The sequence below is a fragment of the Lolium rigidum genome, chromosome 5 (genome assembly GCF_022539505.1).
Source record: "Lolium rigidum isolate FL_2022 chromosome 5, APGP_CSIRO_Lrig_0.1, whole genome shotgun sequence".
Lineage (NCBI taxonomy): Eukaryota > Viridiplantae > Streptophyta > Magnoliopsida > Poales > Poaceae > Lolium > Lolium rigidum.
This window is the reverse complement of record NC_061512.1, coordinates 112,090,058-112,096,838: the sequence shown is the minus strand read 5'-3', so window position 1 is coordinate 112,096,838 and position 6,781 is coordinate 112,090,058.

Genomic DNA, 6,781 nt, shown 5'->3' with positions numbered 1-6,781 from the left:
GCCAGGGAACACCCAAATCCGATCCCCGTACCGTCAAAGACACCTCCGTCAGATCCGAGAAAGGGAAAGGATGCAATGTACGGCCAGCGGGAACAAGTGCGGAACCCGTCACCTCCGCCTAACGGGTACCCGCATCCCCCGCCTCCGCGCCGACGCGAGTCCAGCCGGAAACACCAGGCCCCATGGGGCCGGTGGAATCCACATCCGCGACATGCCGTCGCCGAGGACCAGGGAGCGCACGCCGGAACCACGTCGGAACCAGAACAACGATCGTGAACCCGAGCCCAGAAGGAGCCGGAACGATGATCGCGAGCCTGAGCCCAGGAGGAGCCGGAATGCTGAGCGTGAGCCCGAACCTCGTCGAAGCCGGAACGACGGAGGAGACTATCACCAAGGTGGCCGGAGATCTCGCTCCCGCTCAAGAACCCCAGGAGGCGGCCCACGTGATGCCCGAGAACGCCTCAATGAGTACAAAACTGATTACATTGGCCCAAAGTGCTTCGGCAGGATGATTCGAGAGGAACCAAAGCCAAGGATGAACCTCAAGCTACCGGAAACCTGAAGAATTATGATGGCACGGAAAGGCCGGATACCGGATTGAGGATTACTATAATGTTGTAACCTTCGCCGGAGGAACCCCTAATATCGCTGCACGCATGCTTCGGCTTGTACCTTGTAGGTCCAGCCCGGATGCGGCTCGGTGACCTCGAGAAGAACTCCATCTTTTGCTTGGTTTGACCTGAAGAACGCCTTCGAGAAACACTTCGAGGGCACCTACAAGAGACCTGCCACAACAAGCGACTTACGGGCATGTATCCGGAAAAAGGGTGAAACATCAAGGAATTTCCTCACCCGATGGTTGGCATGCGAAACGAGTGCGAGAACGTCGATAACCGCACGGCAATGCACGCCTTCATTGGTGGCTTGCAGCGAGGAGGGCTGGCTGCGGCACAAGCTGACCTGCTTGGTCAATGCAAATAAGCCGACTTTGGATGACATGATCACCATCGCCGGTGATCATGCTGCCGCCGATGACGACGCGAGGCGGAGATCTAGCAGCTACGAGCAATCCCCACTGCACCAGGCAAAAGAAGAACCGTGACAACGGCAGCAGCGACGGCACCAAGCGGAAAAACCCCACGATGACCAAAAGAGTGGCGGATCCGACTTGATCGCCATGGCCTTCCAGCGCGGAGGCCAAGGAGGCGGAAGAGGCCGCGGCCGCGGAGGCGGAGGCCGGAAGGGGCCGGCAGCGTGGTGACGAGGTCACGGCTGCCGGAACCCGCGCTCCCCAAACTTATGAAGAGTACGAGAGACATGCCTTGCACGGCCCATCCGGATCCGGCTACAGGGAAGTCCACTCACACCAACCGCAACTGCAAGTGGGTCAACGATCTCAAATCTGTCCCGGAAGCAGGATACAAGCGAGCCCGGAAGCACCGCCCACGCGACAAAGGAGGCAAGGGCAAGAACAAGGACAAGGAGGAAGACAGTTCCGAGGCGATGGACGAGGACGACGCTTCGCCGGATCCCAAAACCGGATCCGCAGCTAAACCCAATCCCTTCGATAAAAAGAGTGCGGGCGCGTACCACACCTTCCTTGGAACCCCAACAGTCCGTGCAAGCAAATCAGCTCTCCGGATCACGAACGCCACGGTCCCAGCTGTGCCACGGCATGTCAGGTGGTCGGAAACTCCGTGTACGTTTGATAGAAAGGATCATCCTCTTGTCATTCCGAAAGAGTGCTACGCCTTGGTTGTAAGTCCCCGTATCGATGGGTATGATTTCTCCAAGTGCCTCATGGACGGCGGAGCCAGCCTGAACATCATGTACCTGGAAACATTGGAGCGGATGAACCTTACCAAGGAACAACTCAAGCATAGCACCACCGAATTCCATGGTGTGGTTCCGGGCAAAAAGGCAAATTCCTTGGGCAGCATCAGACTTCCCGTGGCTTTCGGCGATGCAAATAACTTCCGCCAAGAGATGATCACGTTTGAGGTCGTGCCCTTCAAAAGCTCCTACCACGTCATCTTCGGTAGGCCCACCTACCACAAGTTTCACGCAAGAGCGTGCTACATCTACAACAAGCTCAAGATTCCGGGTCCAAAAGGTATGATTACCATATCCGGAGACTACAAGAAGGCTAATGAATGCAAGTTAGGCGAAGCCGCCTTCGCAGAGTACGTGATATGCGGAGAGGAGGCTGCGGGGCTACGGAGCCGCGGTGGATCCGGCGAGATGCAGACCACCAAGAAGCAGATCTCCGAACAGAAGACCTCGTTCAAGGCCGCGATAGAAACCAAGAAGCACGACCTCATTATAGGCGATAGCTCTAAGCAAGTTTCAGTCGGAGCCACCATGGACCCCAAATAGGAAGACGCGCTCGTCGAGTTCCTCCGCGCTAACATGGATATCTTCGCATGGCAACCCTCTGACATGTCCGGAGTACCTAGGGAACTCGCCGAGCACTACCTCAACATAAATCCGAGGGCTAAACCGGTGAAGCAAGCTATGCGACGCTTTGGAGATAAGAAACGCCGCGCCATAGGAATGGAACTAGCTAAGTTACTAGAGGCAGGTTTTGTAGTAGAAGTTATCCATACTGATTGGGTCGCAAATCCCGTCCTTGTACCCAAAAAAAAACACTGAAATACTAAGAATGTGCATCGATTACTCCGGCTTGAACAAGCATTGTCCGAAGGATCCGTTCCCTTTGCCGCGCATTGACCAAGTCATTGATTCGACGGCGAGGGCGGAACTACGTGTTTTCTCGACGCATATTCCGGGTATCATCAGATCCGGATGAAGAAGTCCGACCAAAAGGCGACCTCGTTCATCACCCCCTTTGGCACTTACTGCTATGTCACCATGCCATTTGGTTTGAAAAATGCAGGTGCCACCTACCAACGTACGATGCAGCGGTGCTTGAAGGACCAAATTGGCCGGAACGTGCACGCTTACGTCGACGACATCGCGGTCATGACCCGAAAAGGATCCGACTTGATCAGCGACCTCACAGAAACCTTTAAGAATCTCCGTCGGTACAAGATGATGTTGAATCCGCTAAAGTGCGTCTTTGGCGTACCAGCCGGAAAACTCCTTGGCTTCATCGTCTCTCACAGAGGCATTGAGGTTAACCGGAAAAAATCAAGGCAATCACTGTGTATCAAAAGGCCAACTTGTCTCAAAGATGTGCAACGACTAACGGGTTGCGTCGCGAGGAATCGATAGGTTTGTTAGCCGTCTTGGCGAGAAGGCGTTACCGTTGTACAAGGCTGTTAAAGAAAACGCGACAAATTTATGCAGGGACGACGCAGCAGATGCAGCGCTTAAAGGATTGAAGGAAATACTCACCTCTCCACCTATCTTAGCAGCTCCAAAAGAATCAGAGCCCATGCTCCTATACCTGGCAGCTACCAACAAAGTCATCAGTCTCGTTATCATGGTGGAGCGAAAGGAAGAAAGTCACGAGTACGGAGTCCAAAGGCCTGTCTACTACATTAGCGAGGTTCTAACGGAATCCAAGCAAAGATATCCTCACTTTCAGAAGCTAGCCTACGGCGTTTTCCTAGGAAGCCGGAAGCTAAGACACTACTTCCAAGAGCACCCAGTAATAGTTGTGAGCAAAGCTCCACTGTCCACGATTCTCAACAACGCTGACGCAACATGACGCACATCAAAATGGGGCATCGAATTGTCCGCCTTCGACATCGCATACAAAGCTAGGACCGCGGTCAAATCCCAAGTCTTGGCAGATTTCGTCGCAGATTGGACAGAGGCTCCGGATGCAAATCTGGAGCCGGAACCAGAAACATGGGTCATGCACTTCGATGGATCCAAGCAGCATCAAGGCTTAGGAGCCGGAGTCACCTTGAAGTCCCCTACCGGAGAAGAACTGCAGTACGTCTTGCAGATTCACTTCGAAGCTACAAACAACATGGCGGAATACGAGGCTCTACTACACGGTCTGCGCATCCCTAAGGAAATTGGGATCAAGCACATAATTTGCTGCGGAGATTCCGACCTGGTGGCACAACAAGTAGCCGGAACCTGGAACGCCAGAAACTCCGTCATGGCGGCCTATAGAGACGAAGTTGACGAGATCGCCAAGTGCTTCCTCGGATACGAAGTCAAGTACGTCAGACGCGACGATAACACAGCGGCAGATATGCTATCCAAGCTCGGATCCGGCAGAAAACCAATTCCGCCCGGCATTTTCTTGGAGCATCTGCGGATACCCTCAGTCAAGGGCGCTAACCCGGAAAATCCAGAGGTGGCAGTGTCTCCGGCAAGGGAAGTGATGGCCATTATTCCGGCCTGGACGCAGCCTTTCCTGGACTACCTCATCGATCAAAAGTTGCCAGAGGACGAGGTTCTCGCACGATAGATCATCAGACGAGCAAGATCCTACACAATAGTTGATGGACAGCTCTACAAGCGAAGTGCAACTGGAGTTTTTCTCAAATGCGTCTCCAATCAAGATGGCATTGAAATCCTCAGAGAGATTCACGCAGGGGATTGCGGGCATCATGCCGCTCCCGAGGTCCCTCGTTGCCAAAGCTTTCCGGCTTGGATTTTGCGGCTCACGGCTAAAGAAGATGCTTGATAAGTTGGTAAAAACTTGCCGAGGTTGTCGGTACTACGCTACTCAACCAAACGCCCCGGCCCAAGAGCTGAAGACCATCCCTATCACCTGGCCGTTTGCGGTCTGGGGGCTTGATATGGTTGGTAAGTTAAAGAAATCATCTCCTGGCGGTTTTGAGTACCTCTTGGTCGCTATTGATAAATTCAGTAAATGGATCGAGGCAAAGCCAGTGAGAAAAGCCGATGGTGCTACGGCACTCAAATTCGTCTGCAGCCTCGTGACAAGATTCGGCATCCCGCACAGCATAATCACAGACAATGGCACAAACTTCGCGCAAGGAGAATTGAAGGATTATTGTCACGATGTTGGGATCCGGCTAGACCTGGCATCCATGGCTCATCCACAGTCCAATGGTCAGGTCGAAAGAGCCAACGGACTCCTTTTATCCGGAATAAAACCGCGCCTTGAAGAACCATTGCGCCGCACGGCCGGAGCTTGGGCGAGGAGTTGGACTCCGTCTGTGGAGTTTACGAACTACCCCCAACAGGTCAACGGGATTCACTCCATTCTTCCCGGTATACGGATCGAAGCTGTGCTCCCCTCGGACATCATCCATGATTCACCGCGAGTCTCCGCCTACAACGAAGAAACTGGCGACGAGGCCAGACAGCTATCTGTGGACCTGATCGAAGAAGCTCGGAATTTAGCAGACCAACGTTCCACCATTTACCAGCAAAAGCTCCGACGCTACCATAGTCGTCGAGTTCGGAATCGCTCGTTCACGACCGGAGACTTGGTCCTCCGCCTTCGCTAGGTGAAAGATCATAAGCTGCAATCTCCATGGGAAGGACCCTTCGTCGTTAGCAAAGTGCTTCACAACGGATCGTACTACCTCGTCGATTTCCGAGAGCTAAAGGACAGACCTGCCAATTGGCACCGGAAACGCAAGCGAGAGGATCCGGATGACATTTACGATGAAACAGAACGTCCTTGGAACATTGCACAGCTACGTCCTTTCCACACTTAGCATAGAATTACATACTTTGTAAACAATATCGTACATGATCAATGAAATAAAGCTTTTGGTTCACTCTATGAGTCATTTACCTCCTTTACTTGTTCATTTTTAGATCGTGTATGTTTTTATGACTAAAACCACAGAGCTGGATATTTCCGCCTAGGCGTGTATGAAAGTTGTGATTTTCAAAAATCGTCCCTTAGGACGTAAGCTTAAGTTTTCTGGTGGAAATGTTTTCTGTTGCGAATTCGTGGATTCCTAGTAGCGATTTCCGGCACCTTGGGCTGGGGGCTTGTTTCCGCGGTTATTGACGGATTGCCATTGGGCTTCGTCGCCGGCGGCGACGTTTCCGGCTAAAGGTCTTCCGGCTCGCGGAAGGTCAAGCGAGTAAGCCGGAAAACATAGAAATCAGCACTTGCTTTCCAACAAAACGAAACATGCAAATAATATTAAAGGATAGCAGGATAAGTTGTATCCGCCCATGCATAATTGTTTCGTCCCTAACTACTTAAGAATTTAAAGTTATATTACAAACCCTCCCAGGGCCAAAATAATGCATTGTTTTTTCCGCAGGACTAAGTTTTTACTTCTCCTTAGCCGGAGAAGTTTCCACGTTGGCATCACCTCCTTCTGCGTCAGTCGGAGCTTCCTTCTCTGCGTCTTTGGCGGGCGAAGAGACATCTTCATCTTCTTCCGCTTCGGCTGCCGGTCGGAGAAGCGAGCGCCACCTTGGTCCTTCGAGCTCGTCCATGTATCTCGGCTTCCGGATTGGGCGGGCTCGGACTCCGCTTCGCGCTCCTTCAGAAGCTCAGCTTCGAGAGGCTCGCCAGCGGGAAGAACCACCTTGTCATAAAATTCGTCATGGCGAATCCTCCGGGCAATGCGTGTATCATAGCCACTAACAACATCTAGAAGTGCATTGATATCCGCGTCCGGAGGAACACCAGCAGTGACATGGTCAAGGTTTAGCTCCGGGTTGTGCGCCAAGCACATAGCTAAGGACATGGCTGCCGCACCCCGCGCCAAAGAGGCCTGCAGATCCACCACCAACTCCGGGATTACGTCCATCCTCTTGATGAGCTTGCGCACATCGCAGGTTTGGCTCTTCTTGATGTTGAGATTGTGGCAGATCTTCCTGGAGGCGGAGATGAGGTCCTTGCAATCCTCTCCGGCTA